We start from the raw sequence: 15,242 nt of genomic DNA on the forward strand, positions 1-15,242 counted from the left end.
CTATGCCTAGAAAGACCATTTCCCCACACAGCCTTCCTATTCACTGGGACCTCCAATCTTGTGCTGTGTTTTAGAGATTAAAATGGGCTTCTTTCAAGAGGTAACTCATTTCACAAATATGCAATTTATTCTCAGGAGAGTTTATCCTTTAATCACCTACACCATATACTGAACATACATATTTTCACTTAATTCTCACAATAATCCTTTGAGGCAAGAATCAAATTAAATGACTGTTTTCCAGGCAGCGTCGAACTTGCATCACCATCTCATGCACCCTTTCTCCTAGAAAGAAAGAATCTGACTTTCAAGCGGCTTACATGAGCCTTGTAACAAGAGTACAAAACATTTAACATGAAATATACCCCCCAATGTTTCTTTGCCAAACCAACCATTGATACCAAACTTAGGAGTAGGATAGTATTTGGCAAAAGTAGCAACTTGATGCAGAAGGTTGAGAGGTTGGATTTACCAAGAAAAATGGGTGGTTGGGGGCACTCTTATTGGGGTTACAATGCCCCATTGGTTACAGTGCCTTTCTGATGATCTGAGTCAAGACAGGAATTAGAGTCCCAACTCAGGGTGAAGACATGAGGTTAGATGCTTATCCAGCAATTAACCCCAACAGTCTGTTCTGAAAGGGAAATGTAGCCTTTGATTTTTTTAATTTCAAATTTAGGTTTTCTGCAAACAGCAGTGAGTACTCCCTGTACGAAAAGCACCTTGCAATCACCCTCAGGGATTTAAATTAAACCTGAAGACCCTTTCCTTTGTCTTTAGTTTCCATTCATTCTAAATGTTACTGGCTCTAAGACATGCATTTTACACCTACCTGCCAAATAAAGTCTCTGTTGATTTTAGAGAGGGTTTGGAGTATTGACTCTTATTTGTGTACATGTCTGCTTTCTTAATTTACATTCTTTGTACTGTCCTTGCATTCCACGAAGGTTTTCCTTCTTCAGTTTCCCTTCAACTGAGAGGTGTTTGTTTTCCTTTTCGAAGGTCTTTTCTCTGGCTCACTTCTCATTTTATCATTTCTTCTCCATTTATCCACCACTAGCTGCAGACCTGTGTACTCAGCAGCGGACACGTTCTCTGTCCTTATAAGCACCCACATCAACCCCTTCACTCCCTCCTCCCAGAGGACTAAACGCTGCCTTCTTTATGGGTCAGCAGATCTTCTAAGGTCACTGACCCACAACTCACTTGAGACTTTGCCTTTCTCTTGTCACTGTAGCCTTTTAAGAAGGTGTTTTTACTTTTGATTGTTTTTGGTCACTGGGTAAGACACCCTCAAAACTTATATAAACACCACTACCCTGCTCTGCATTCCTGGCATATTTATGATGGATGAGGAAACCTGCCCAACCTGAGGTGCTCCCCTCACCCACCCAAAACTAACTTTAAGAAAAAAGGAGGCAGGTACAGATGGAACTGCTGATATATATACACATTTTCACTAGGCAAATGATTTCTCCAGGAAGCAGACCTCCCAATCACGTTTCCTGGAAGACACCTCAATCTTTTTTAAAAGTATAGAGATCACTTAGGGAAAAAAAGGAAATCCAGTAAATGAAATAACAAGTCACCCTGTTAGAATCAAGTGTAAGGAAATGAAATCTCTGGACATGACATGGGCCAAGATATAAAGGTAAGACTTCTCAGGAAAGTGACAGCTCTACTAAGCATAGAGCCAGACTGATCCAGAGCATGGGGCTTCTACCCAGTTCTCTGTAATGTAGGGGAGGAATGTCTATCCATGTCCACCACAGCATGTTTATAAATCCCCATCTCTAAATATGTGTGAGAAATAAAGACTGCCTCCTTCTCCTCAAACTCAGAGAGTTCAGCTATAAAAATCAGCACATAATAGATGAGATAAGACATATTCAAAAGGCATCTTAGAGACAAAATGTTTCCCACAGCAGAAGAAGAGAGTGCAAGGACTCTTCAGTAACCTTATCGATCCCATTAGCATATCTAAAGAAAGAATGTGTCAATCAGAAAGGGGATTTGATGTGGAGGGCAGAGAAGAAATGGGACTGGAGAGGAGCACTTTGGCAGAAGGATTCCCTGCGGTCCAGAGAGGAAAGGGCTCTGATTCAGCAGCACAAACGTCTGGCGCGCCTGGCAGACGCGTCTCCAATGGGAAGATGGGCCATCTGGCCATCAGCGCAGATGCCAGCACACTCTGGCGCCTCAGACCCACTCTTTACTCTTGAGTCTGAGATCAGCACGCAACCTCCTGACCTAATTATGGACAGACTTCCTATGGTCCTTCCTTTCTCCTGTGGGGATAAAGTTGACTGATTCTTGGGATACTTATTCCACTTACAGCTGTCTTCTTCAAAATGAGTTAATGCGTTGACATTCTGGTGCATATCCTTCAATTTCCTATGAGTTTGGATGATGTGAATTAACATTCCTAAATTCCGTGAGATCCTGGGCACTGTCCTGATCAGTTCTGTACTTGTCATGACCAGGTCTGTAAGGTTGGGGACCAGCCCCTTAACGGTGGTAAATTCACGAAGGGGATAAAAGGGTGAGGGTGGGAGCTTCTTGGTAACCAGGCATCCAGCATATTTGGTAATATGGCAATAGTCCGTATCGCCACATGCCTCTCCAACCCAATTCAGGATAATAATGAGCAAATACTGCATATCTACTATGTATTTATACTTTATACATTAAATCTTCAAAATGCCCTTTTGAGGCAGGAATTATTATTTCCTATTATTACTTTATAAATGAGAAAATTGCGGCTGATAAAGAGGCCCAAAGTCACACCATGTGCGAACGACAAGGACAGATTTCACCCCCAGGATTGTCTGTTGCCTGTTCTGCTGGAAGAAGTGATTCAAATCTCATGTCACCATCAACTAGAAGGCATAACTGGAAGCCAGCATGACTACTTTTCAGAGTTGGGAACAGGGCAGCCCTCTCCGGAGGTTAACCTATCACCAGAGTCCCATCGAAACATACCGAGAGTGTGGATTCCGCCGTCAATCCTCAGCAGACAAATGCCAGTGTTCTCAAGTTGGACTTTGGGTTCCAGTGCCAAAGTGAGTTCAAAAGCTTCAACACTCTTCTGGGCACATGGAACAGACCTAATGGTTCTGAGCCTTCCAACCCATCTATTTGAGAAATCGGCCACTGTGTTTGGGATGACTGCTTGCTTTACTCAAATCTTGACCCACAAATAATGGACCTATGCCTCGAGCTGGCCAATAATAATAAAAGTAATGGCAGCAGCGCCTGTTGTTACCATGAGTTACCATATAGAGTATTTCATTAAAGCATTCTGATCACCTTGTAAAGTAGGTATTTTAATCCCCAATCAAAAATAAGGAAACTGAATCTTCAATAAGGTTAAGTAATTTGCCCAAGATCACATAGCTGGAAGATGGCAGCCCTAGAATTTGAACCCAGGCCTGATCTGACTCTGGTGCCTATACTTTGAGCCACTCTGCATCACTGGCCACCAGAGAAGCAAGCCCTGAAGAGAAACCAGACACAGCCCAGCACACTGCGGAGAGTCACTAGAGCCTGGGGACGTGGTGGGACCACACCCACGGCTGTGTTTTTGTGGTTGGGAGGAGCTGCTGTTCCCCTGAGCAAGGGCTCACACCCCTGAGGAGTGAATGCATGCAGGCGCAAGTGGTCCCCTAAGAGACTATATGAGACATGATGAGAAGACCAGCTTACTGTTCACGTCTTAAAAACGGCATGGGGCTTCCCTGGTGGCGCAGTGGTTGAGAGTCCGCCTGCCGATGCAGGGGACACGGGTTCGTGCCCTGGTCCGGGAAGATCCCACATGCCGAGGAGCGGCTGGGCCCAGGACCTAGTAGGTCAAAGTAATAACACTCAGGTGGCCTGGTGAAGCTCAACCAGAAGCATCTAGACTCCTTCGTCGCTCTTCCACTCACCAGCCCTGCCACCTTCAGTAACCTACTTAACCTCTTGCGTACAAAGTGAGGATAATGCTAGCTATCTCACCAGGTTCTTGCGCAGGTTCAATGAACGTATTTACCTATGTTAATATAAAACATCTCCAGCAATGCTTGGCTTGTAATAATGATTGAAAAAAAATTTTAACTTCCTTTCCTTTTCCATATGTAATTCCTTCACCACGAGTTGTTTTCCTGGAACTAAGAAGCTTCTTACTCTAAAGCATCATAACCAATCACAAGCCAAACCTTTTCCAGCAGAGGAACCACCACTATCACGACCAGAAAAACAAAACAAACCAAACAAAAGCGGGAATTCACTTGTTTTGATGACCTACCCCGCAGACCCCCGGTGGGTGAGGCTAATGGAATGCTCGTAAGGCACCAGCCCATGGCTTTCTCCTGTCCCACAGGGAGACGACACCTCATAGAGTCTGACCACATCGGGGATCAGGGTCACGTCTCATCAAGCCCGGAAATGGATAAAGTACAGTGAACCCTGCCAAGCCAGCCCCTGCTGGGAAAGCCAGGGTTTCACAAGACCGTAGCGTCTGAAATGTCTTCACAAGCTGCAAGAGGGGCAAGGAAAATTGCGCGCGGGCTAGGGGCGGGGGGCGCCATAAGGATCCACATGGCGAGATTTAAAGAACAAGCTCTTTAGGGCTGGGGCGGGGGGGGGGGGGGGGAGGCGGAGGAGGAACCTGGCGCGCGCCCAGCCTACCTGCGCACCAGCAGCCGCAGGGTCTTGTAGGATCCTTTCACCAGGGAAACGGCCTCCCGCCGCGAGCTGCTCAGCACCACCGCGTTGATGCGCACCACCTCGTCCCCGGCCCGCAGTTTGGAGCTCACCAGGTCCGCTTTGCCCCCTTCTTCGATCTGCTCGGAAAGATGAGGATCCACAGGTGAGTGGCCCGGGGCCCTAGCCTGGACTCCCGCAAAGCCCGCTCCACCGGCTGCAGCCACGCCCTACTCCCATGGCCAACTTCAAGAAGGCAGCGATGGATGGCCTCCTGTCTCCACACCTTCCAGCCCTCAGCCTGCCCACAGAGGGCGCTCGGAAACCTAGGCTGAAGGGATGAAAGAACTCGGTTTCCATCCACAACCACTCACGACCTCCATCCAAAGTCCCTCAAAGCAACTGTTATATTCCTTTAGAAGTTGCGTTCTTCTTACCTCATTTATTTTTTATTGTCTAAAATGCTAACTCATGGGGTAAATAAACGGTGGTACCTCCGGACAATGGAATATTATTCAGCACTAAAAAAGAAATGAACTAACAGTCCATGCAAAGGCATGGAAGAACTTTAAATGCACGTTATTAAGTGAAAGCAGCCAGTCCCCAAAGGCTATATATGGAACGATTCCAACTCTATGACATTCTGGAAAAGGCAAAATTATGGCCACAATAGAAAGATGAGTGGTTAGATAGGTGGGAAGAATTGGCAGAGCACATAGGATGTTTAGGACAGTGACACTATTCTGTGTGATACTATAAGGTTGGATGCATGACATCACACCATAGAACATACAACACCAAGCGTCAGCCCTAACGTAAGCTATCGACTTTGGGTGATAATGACGTGTCATTGTAGGTTCATCAGCTGTAACAAATACACCACTGTGATGGGGATGTTGGTAATGGGAGAGGCTATGCGAGGCAGTGAGGGGCAGGGGGTATATGGAGACGCTCTCTACTTTCTGCTCTGTTTTGCTGTGAACCTAAAACTGCTATAAAAAACAAAGTCTATTGAAAAGTGGAATGCATTCAACAAAGTGATTCAACACTTGCTGTATGCCAGAAATTGTTCCAGGAGCTAAGGCTGTAACAGTGGACAAAACAGACAGAAACCCTTGCTCTTCTGGCGCTTAGGAAGCAAGCACTAAACGTAATTATCAAGTAACTGCTGTGTTATGTTAGAAGTGGGTGAAGTGCTTTGGAAACCAACAGAGCAAAATAATGTTTGATCCCGTGGCGTGTCAATAATGATGAAAGGGAATAAAAAGGGAAAAAATAAAACAAAAACAAAAAAACAAGTAAACAAACCTGAACCATATTTTTTCTTTTTTCAATAATTACTCTCCAGAATTGCCCCCATGTTCAAAAACCTTCAATAGGTCTCAATATATATAAAATAAACCAAATTCCTATAATAATTTTGTGAATTTGGTCCTCACCAGCTTTTATTTTAGCTAAAAGTAATACTTGGGACTTCCCTGGTGGTCCAGTGGTTGGGACTCTGCGCTCCCAGCGTGGGGGGCCTGGGTTCGATCCCTGGTCAGGGAACTAGATCCCGCATGCCACAACTAAGACCTTGTGCAGCCAAATAAATATTTTTTTTTAAAAAAGTAATTATTTTTAAGATAATGTTCACTAATTTATTATTAAATCACTATATATTCATTAGTTTATTATAAAGGATGAGAATAATTCAGAAAGTGTGTAAAGGGAAAGGGAAAAAGTGAATCTTACCCTGGCTCCCTCCATGTTACTCTCTAAAGGTAACGCCTGTTTACAGTGTAGCTTATGAATTTTATATACAGATGGTCCCTGACTTCCTATGGTTCAATTTACGATTTTTCTACTTTACAGTGATGTGCAAGTGATATTCATTCAGTAGAAACTGTACTTTAAATTTTGAACTTCTCCTGGACTAGCAATGTGTAGTCATGATGCTGGGCAAGGCAGCAGCCACAGCTCCCAGTCAGCCACGTGGTCACCAAGGTGGATGACTGACACACTGATAACCGTTCTGTAACCTTACAACCATCCTGTTTTCACTTGCAGTATAGTAGTCGATAAATTACATGAAATATTCAACACTATTATTAAACAGACTTCGTTTTAGATGATTTGACCAACTGTAGGCTAATGTAAGTGTTCTGAGCATGTTTAAGGTGGGCTAAGCTAAGCTAAGTTCAGTAAGTTAGATGTATTAAATGCATTTTCGACTTAACGATATTGTCAACTTACAATGAATTTATTTTGACGTAACCCCATTGTAAGTCAAAGAAGACCTGTATATATATTTTTTTCTTTTTACAGAAACACCACGCTATACACACGTCCTCAGCTATCTTTTGGCATTTAACAGAGAGGCATTAAACTGAGGTGGTTAAGAGTTTGAGGAGTCAGACAAATAGCCTAAAGGAGGAAGTCACTTATTCTCTCCAGGCTTCAGACGTCTCCCTTATGAAGCAAGGATAATAACAGCACTGCCTCACAGCGCTGCAGAGAGGATTAACGAGATGAGCCACATGAACTGGCAAACACGGTTCCTGGCTTACGGTAGGATTTCAAAAGTGGTAGCTACGGTTATCAAAAATCATGTATCATGAAGATACTTCCATTTATATCAGATTCTACTCTAACATCTTGGTAGGATTCATTTAGCTATTCTTTGTCGTTGGTCATTTCCCCCTGCTTTTCTATTCATTCTACTATCCCTGCCGACCTTCTGTAAATTCACCTTTCCCCCAAACACACCGGGCCCACTCTAACCTCGAGGCCCTACACCAGCAACTCAGATTTCCCTCCACCTGGATTGCTCCCCGCTACCCACGGCACCCAGCGACAACTCTAAGAGCTGCAGTGTACCCTCAGGCTTAAGAGCTGGGGCTCTGGAACCAGACTATCTGGCTCTGTCGCTTCCTAGCTGTGTGACTTTAGCCAGGTTATTTAATCTTACTGTGCCTCAGTTTCCTCTTCTGTATGAGGATAGTACTTACCACAGAGACTTTCGTGAGCATCAAGTGAGTTCATGCAAGTAAAGGGCTTAAACAGTGCCCAGCACACAGTGCCCATTCCCTGTCCATAGTCCCACCCCATCCCCAGCTTGGCTGTGAGCTCTGAAGATAGGAACCTAGACTCCATCTTTCCTTACCCCAGAATGCCTCCCCAGAGCTTGGTGCACAGGACCTCCTCGTATTGGTTCACTCATGCAACAAAGATTCACTGAGCATCTACTGTGTGTCAGGTATGGAGCTAAAAGCTGAGGGGGCAATGACGAACACCACAGATACAACAGTCCCGTTTAGATTCCAGTGTGTAGAATTGAACCCCCTCTGTATTGTTTGCTAACGTTTTCAATAAGATGAGAATGAAATGAGACCTAGGAAATGACCAATTTCTTACATAAAAAAGGAAGTCAAGGGCTTCCCTGGTGGCGCAGTGGTTGAGAGTCCGCCTGCCGATGCAGGGGACACGGGTTCGTGCCCCAGTCCGGGAGGATCCCACATGCCGCGGAGCGGCTGGGCCCGTGAGCCGTGGCCACTGAACCTGCGCGTCCAGAGCCTGTGCTCCGCAACGGGAGAGGCCACAACAGTGAGAGGCCTGCGTATCGCAAAAAAAAAAAAAAAAGAAAGAAAAAAAAAAGGAAGTCAAGAAAAGCTCATTTGTGTAGTTTATATCATGCTCTTCTCATGACTGATTTAATGCGAAAGCAAATGTTACGAGGAAGAAAGGCATAAAGAGTGTCATTGTTCACTGTTCTGATAAACTATTTCCATAACACTTTGTATTTACAGAGTTTCTCATAATCTCTTCACTTTGTACAGAATTTTGAGGCTTGAAGTGCTTATTTTCAACAAGTCAGGAAATTCCCTGGCAGTCCAGGGCTTAGGACTCGGCGCTTTCACTTACGGGGCGCTGGGTTTGATCCCTGGTCGGGGAACTAAGATTCCGCGAGCCACGCAGCGCGGCCGAAAAATAAAAACAATTATTTATAACTAAAACTGAAAAAAGTGGGGGCTGGGATGATTTTTTGGTATGGTATTTATTTACCAACCATCAGCTGGGCACCTGCGCTACGAATTGATTCTCAGATCTCTCCAAACTCTCTCTGATTGATTCATGCTGTCTTCGGGTTTTAATCCCTACCAGAGATGACTTTTAGATATTTCCTCTAACACTAAGCCCTTACCCTATATTTTCAGTTTCTTTTTTCCTCTTCCTCCTTTTTCCTCCAAAGACCCTGGCTCCATCATGAAACTTCTCCTTATCAACCCAGATTGAATCTCTCTCTTTCTCTTCTGAACAATTTCTACCTGCCTGGACACAAGCCATAGCACTACCTTTGTCATGGGTATTTCTGACCAGGCCCTCTCCCCTCTTCTAGGTTTTAAACTCCTAGGGGTCAGAAACTCTTTCATCCCAAATATCTTTTGAGCATCTACCACGTGTCAGGTGCTGTTCTAGGACTGGTGAAATGTCAAGGAAGGGAACAAACTTCATGTTCTCCTTTCTTGGAGTTTACATTCTAGTATGTTCTTAGTATATTGCATACCTTTGTATTAAAATACTTCCACATTCACGGAGGCAGTTCAGAGAACATACAGTGATCCAAACAAGCTGGGTTCTTTCTGTTCTTTGGGTGTTTCAATTCATCCATAAACACAACTGTCCCTGGGAGACCAGGCGATTTCTAGTGAATCACAGGAGTCCTAGGAGGTCTGTTTGGTGCTAGGATTTACCCAGGGGTTCTACCCAATAGGCCCAAGTGAGCCTGGAATTGAGCCGGTTGGGCACAAAGTGTAGACCCCTCATCTAACTCCTTTCAGCTAACCACATTAAGGGCTGCCATATTGGTCTGTGGATTACCTGGGACCCCCATGTTAACCCCTCCTCCTCTGCCGCTGGCCCTTCTGCTGCCTTCCTATTTGGCAGCATCAGTGTCAGTGGGTGTTCTACTTGTTGGTAACTCAGATAGTACACCTGGTTGCCAAGAAAATTGAAGCTATTGGCTAAAACAGGGCTGTGAATCACCATAACCTATACTGTTGTCTCCATTTATTATCACAAATGAGAAATTGAGATGCATCTGCTGATGCAGTGGTAACACAATTGATTTCAATCTATTGTGGCTAATTAAATGCATAAATCTTTTGTTTTTTTAAATCTATGAACCAATCAAGATTCATGAATTTCTTTATTATTATTATTTTGGCTGCATTGGGTCTTCGTTGCTGCATGCAGGCTTTCTCTAGTTGCAGCGAGCAGGGGCTACTCTTCGTTGCCATGCATGGGCTTCTCATTGTGGTGGCTTCTCTTGTTGTGGAGCGTAAGCTCTAGGCATGCAGGCTTCAGTAGCTGTGGCACACGGGCTCAGTAGTTGTGGCTCGCGGGCTCTAGAGTGCAGGCTCAGTAATTGTGGCACACGGGCTTAGTTGCTCTGCGGCATGTGGGATCTTCCCGGACCAGGACTCGAACCCGTGTCCCCTGCGTTGGCAGGTGGATTCTTAACCACTGCACCACGAGGGAAGCCCTGCTTAAATCTTAAGTTTATGTCGATTATGCACATTGTTTATCTAAAAATCATTATTAGAACTTTTTTAAACAATTCATATTTACAAAAGGTTTAACAATAATTCTCTTGAACAAGTCATCAAAGAGGATTATACCTCTAACCTCAACCTCTGCTGATACTGTCCACCAACAAGACTCATTGAAAAATGAAGCTTATTATTTTAAACCTTTGGACCAATACTTGAGCAGCTAAAGAGGTCACTGGCGTTGTTTGTCCAATTTCACCTGCAGAGAATTTACTCATTCCAAGAATGTGATTGTCCACAGGTTAATACACCATGTACACCTGGGTGGGAAATCCCTACGCTAACAAACTAGGGAGAAGGCGATCATACAGCTGGAAACTAGCACACTTCGTCCCTTCTCAAATCGTAAGTGCATCCACACATGTAAGATTAAATTGATTTTGCTCTTACGACCATGTGAGGGGGTGGTTTTTGAATCCTTTATAGTCTTTCACATTGCGGGACATTTACCACCTAACATAGCGCCTGCACATAATTAGTGATTGATAAACATGTGTTGAGCAAATCTGGGGAAGCCGACTTTAAGGAAATACAATACTGGGTGATACATGCCATGATAGAAATGTATTCAAAATATAGGTATAGGCAAAAAATAGGTAAAGGGGAGAGTCGTCTGTCCGTGTCAGCAGCTGGATGAGGCATGTGAAGGGGCAAGGAGTCAGGCCCATCTCCTCCCCTCTCTCTGAACCCTGGTAGCCCAATCTAAATGCGGAAGCACAAAGCTGCCATGGGGACGGGTCCTGTGTTCTGCTTCTCCAGGCTTGTGCCCTCCAAAACCAGATGCCTCAACTCTCTGCCCCCCAGTCCTGTCCTTCATCTTATCACCACAGCAACAGCTGCAGCATCACCGCAGTCAGAAGCACGTCACGGGCAGCAACCTAGCGACCGTGTTGCAACTTCGATTAGATCAGGTCACGCTGTTCCGCATGACCCTCATCTCCACACTCAGAACAGAAACCAAAGTTCTCCCTGTGCACCGCAGACCCTGCTGGATTTGGCCCCTCACCTTTCCACTTCCTTTTGCTCTCCTCCTTGCTTACTCCACACTGGCCCTCGGTCTCCTGGTGGCCTGTGGAGTTTGTCAGGCGCACTCCCGCCTCAAGCAGGCTCTTGTAGCTGCTTTTCCCTCAGGTAATCGCTCGCCCTTCTCCCTCGCCTTCTCCAGGTCTTTACACGAACTCAGCTTCTGGAGGAGGCCTTTCCTGACCACCCCTCTAGAATTACCACCTCTTCTCTTCGTTCCCATCTTTCCTTTCTTTCTTTAGCACTTCAATCATGATCTAACTCACTATACTTTTTACTTACGTGTCTTGTTGATCACCTGTCTCCCCAACAGAATGTCAGCCCCGTGGGGGCAAGGGCTTGGGTCTGTTTTGTTCGCTGCTGTGTCCCCAGTGCTCAGGACAGCGGACAGCATGGGGCACAGCACTTGCTCGATATTTATTGTATGAGCGAATGAGTCCTCATCATCATTGCTATCAGTTTTTGAGTGCCTTCTGCGTTTCAGTAACTTTACTGCATCATCTTAAAAGTCACAAAGCCTCTGTAAGATATTATAATCTCCTTTTTCTAAACAGTAAGGCTCAGAGGGGTCAAATGACCTGCTGAGGGTTGCAAAGTCAGTAGAAGAGCAGAGCTGAGGCTGCTAGTCAAAGGCCACGCTCGCCAGCCTGCTGCCTTGAGAATCCCCCAGGTCTTTGTCCTCATGCGAACACTTCTTCACTTGTAGGCCTGATCCTTCACGTGCGCCCGGGGAAACCTGACACCCAACACGCCTGCCTTCTCACCCTCCTCTTTCAGGGATCCTAAGAGCTCCAGAGCTATTACATGAGCTCACAGGTTCAACAGAATTCACAGCTTACACGTGAGAAACAGTTGGCATTTCAGTGCCACTGGGACAAGGAGAAGACCCGGCCAAGTAAAACTGAACGTGGAATGGTTTCCATTTATAATTCTTTCTGGAGCTTTAATTAAAATCAAACTCATTCTGTAGACATCTACCTCAGTTGAATTTCACCTGCATTCTAATGTCTGAATTCTTGAGTGATTGCTTTTCCTTTCCCGACTACTTTCATTCCTGGATGATCCCAAGGGAGGAGTATGGGGAGGAAAGGGTAATTCAATAACTCACAGTCAATCCAACGAAACATACCATTTGTTTGCTGTTTTGTGCGATTGGTGATTTGAGGAGAGATACACTCTCCATAACTGCAAAATTATATTAAAGGAATAAGAAAATACAGAAAGAATTAAAAAAATAAGTAGATAAAGAAATCTATGGGGCTTCCCTGGCAGTCCAGTGGTTAAGACTCCATACTCCCAATGCAGGGGGCATGGGTTCAATCCCTGGCTGGGGAACTAAGATCCTGCATGCTGCGCGGTGCGGCCTGAAAACAACAACAACAAAGAAATCTATTAAAAATCTTTCAAACAAAGCTGTTGGAGAGCTCTTGCTTTTTATTCACTTGGAATTATCGTTATAACCTGGTGGGCATTCTTGGATTTAAGCTGTACATAAAGTAGGGACAATGAAATAAAGTGAAATTGATAAAAGTTCCTCCAAGGAACTATATTTGGCTCTCGGGTCCTATGAAATGAACAAGCATTTCTTGGACCCCAGAACTAATCGCTGGACTTTAAACAAAACAGAGAGACATCCCTACGAGTTGCACTGAGTGACATGAGGATACAGGGATGATGCCTCCCTTTCTCATCACCTGCTTCTTGTCTAACCCCAAATCGTTCGGTTTATACTGTTGAAGACTCCTTTTTCAGGTCATAAAATGATGTGTATTGTAGTGGAAGAAAGAACACTGGGTGAAGAGTCAGGAATCCTGTGCCCTAATCCAGACTCTGGCCCTTTTTATCCGTAGGGTCCCGGATGAGTCTCTCATCCATAACATGACCTGTTGGTCATCTATTCCCACTTAAGATGACCAGCAAGGAAAATTCCACAGTTTTATTTTAAATTGGAATACATATACAACAGTTACTATTTAAAATTATATAGTCACTTTCTTTTGCTATTTTCTAAATAGGAGGTATATTGTTTCTTTTTTTAAAATAAATTTATTTATTTTATTTATTTATTTTTGGCTGTGTTGGGTCTTTATTGATGCTTGTGGGCTTTCTCTAGTTGTGGTGAGCAGGAGCTACTCTTCGTTGGGTGCACGGGCTTCTCATTGCAGTGGCTTCTCTTGTTGCGGAGCACGGGTTCTAGGCATGCGGGCTTCAGTACTTATAGCACGCGGGCTCAATAACTGTGGCTCGCGGGCCCTAGAGCACAGGCTCAGTAGTTGTGGTGCATGAGCTTAGTTGCTGCGCGGCATGTGGGATCTTCCCGGACCAGGGCTCGAACCCGTGTCCCCTGCATTGGCAGGCGGATTCTTAACCACTGCGCCACCAGGCAAGTCCCAGGAGGTATATTATTTCTTTTCTGAGGCTCATAACCTGGATGGAAAGCCCAAGAACAGAGGTGGAAGCAGTGTGGTGTGTAAAAACTGGGGGCTCGAGAGCCAGACCACGTGGGTAAGAACCTCACTTCCAATACTGAGTGTTCTTGGGCGAGATATGCATCATGTCTGAACATCCATCTCTTTAGCCTCAATACGGGAACGAGAAGACTAACCACACAGGGTTAGTGTGAGGATTACATGAACTAAAACATTGACGTTTCCTTACACATAGCAAGGGCTCCATAAAAGCGTTTCCTGAATTACGGGGTGTTGTGGTTTCATTTAATAAGTTTAATACTTTTCTGACTGTTTCCACCACAAGAATGTGGTGGCAACTGCAGAGACCAAGGGGAAGAAATTTGCTTGCAGGGGAAAGAGGATTTACTTAAAGTCAAAGAACAGGAGTTAACTTGATTTATAAGTGAAACAGGAGATAGTCTTTCCTTTGGAGGGAAGATTTTATTTCAGGGAGTGGTCCCAGGGCAGGAAGTTACTCAGCGACACCTTATGGCCCATCCAAAGGGGCTGCAGCCCCTGAGAACCTAGACATGCCCACCATTCTTGATTTACTGCTCCCTGGGCAGAAGGATCTGATCTCAAAGGCAGGACGAAAGTCAAGCTTCACCTCAGCCGCTCAACAAATCATTATCTTGCAGTTGTGGAGGTCAGAAGCCTCAATCGTGTCTCCCTGGGCTAACACCAAGGTGTTATCATAGCTGTGTTCTTTCGGGGGCGTGAGGGACGAATCCATTCTCTTGCCTTTTCTAGCTTTTAAAGGCTGCCTGGTGGCTCGTGGCCTCTTTCCTCTATCTTCCAAAGCCAGAGATGGCCAGTCCCATGCTACCTCGCTCTGACGCTGACTCTCCTGCCTCCCTCTTTCCTTTATGAGGACCCTTGTGATTACGTTGGGCCCACCCAGATAACCTAGGAGAATCGCCCCAATCTCAAGGTCAGCTGAATTAGTAACCTTAATTCCACTTGCGATCTTAATTCCCTTTGCCATGAAATACAGTCCTTGGTTTAAGATGTAGACAACTTTGGGTTGGGGGCATTATTCCACCTGTCATAACCACTAACTAGCTGTGTGATGGTAGGCAAAGTTATTCCTTTCCTCTAAACCTCAGTTTACTTTCCAGAAAAACAGGGAAGGTGATGATCATGGCACCTACCCCTGGAGATTACTGAGAGAATGAAAGTAAGTTATGATAATGAATGAAAAGCTTAGCACAATACCTGACACGGAGTAAGCGATCAATAAGTTAGCCTTTATCTTTAGCATCATCATCATCATCATCATTTACAGGGGGAAGTAGGTAAAGAGGTTATACACACTCAGTCCTCCACCCCTTATTGCATGCAGTAGAATGAGCATCACCATAGAGGCCTGGACCCCTGCCTTTCCCCCATCCTTCCTTTGCCCACCCCTGTTGGGACACTGAAGTAGGGGAAAGCCCAGCAAACACGACTGACAGACAAGGGACCACTGCACTCCAAGTTGAGCCCTTGAGCTCCT

General features: G+C 45.1%; 1 protein-coding gene across 2 annotated transcripts in view; it reads right to left on the bottom strand.

Annotated features, from left to right (window-relative positions):
* SHROOM3 (shroom family member 3) overlaps window positions 1–4,795 on the bottom strand; it is a 197,568-nt gene extending 192,773 nt beyond the window's left edge. For both annotated transcript variants that reach the window (XM_033406499.2, XM_033406498.2), the window contains exon 1: window positions 4,669–4,795. The gene's annotated coding sequence lies outside the window, so the exon portion shown is untranslated. The remainder of the gene's footprint in view (window positions 1–4,668) is intronic.
* Window positions 4,796–15,242: the final 10,447 nt, after the last annotated feature.

The sequence above is a fragment of the Orcinus orca genome, chromosome 4 (genome assembly GCF_937001465.1).
Source record: "Orcinus orca chromosome 4, mOrcOrc1.1, whole genome shotgun sequence".
Classification (NCBI taxonomy): Eukaryota; Metazoa; Chordata; class Mammalia; order Artiodactyla; family Delphinidae; genus Orcinus; species Orcinus orca.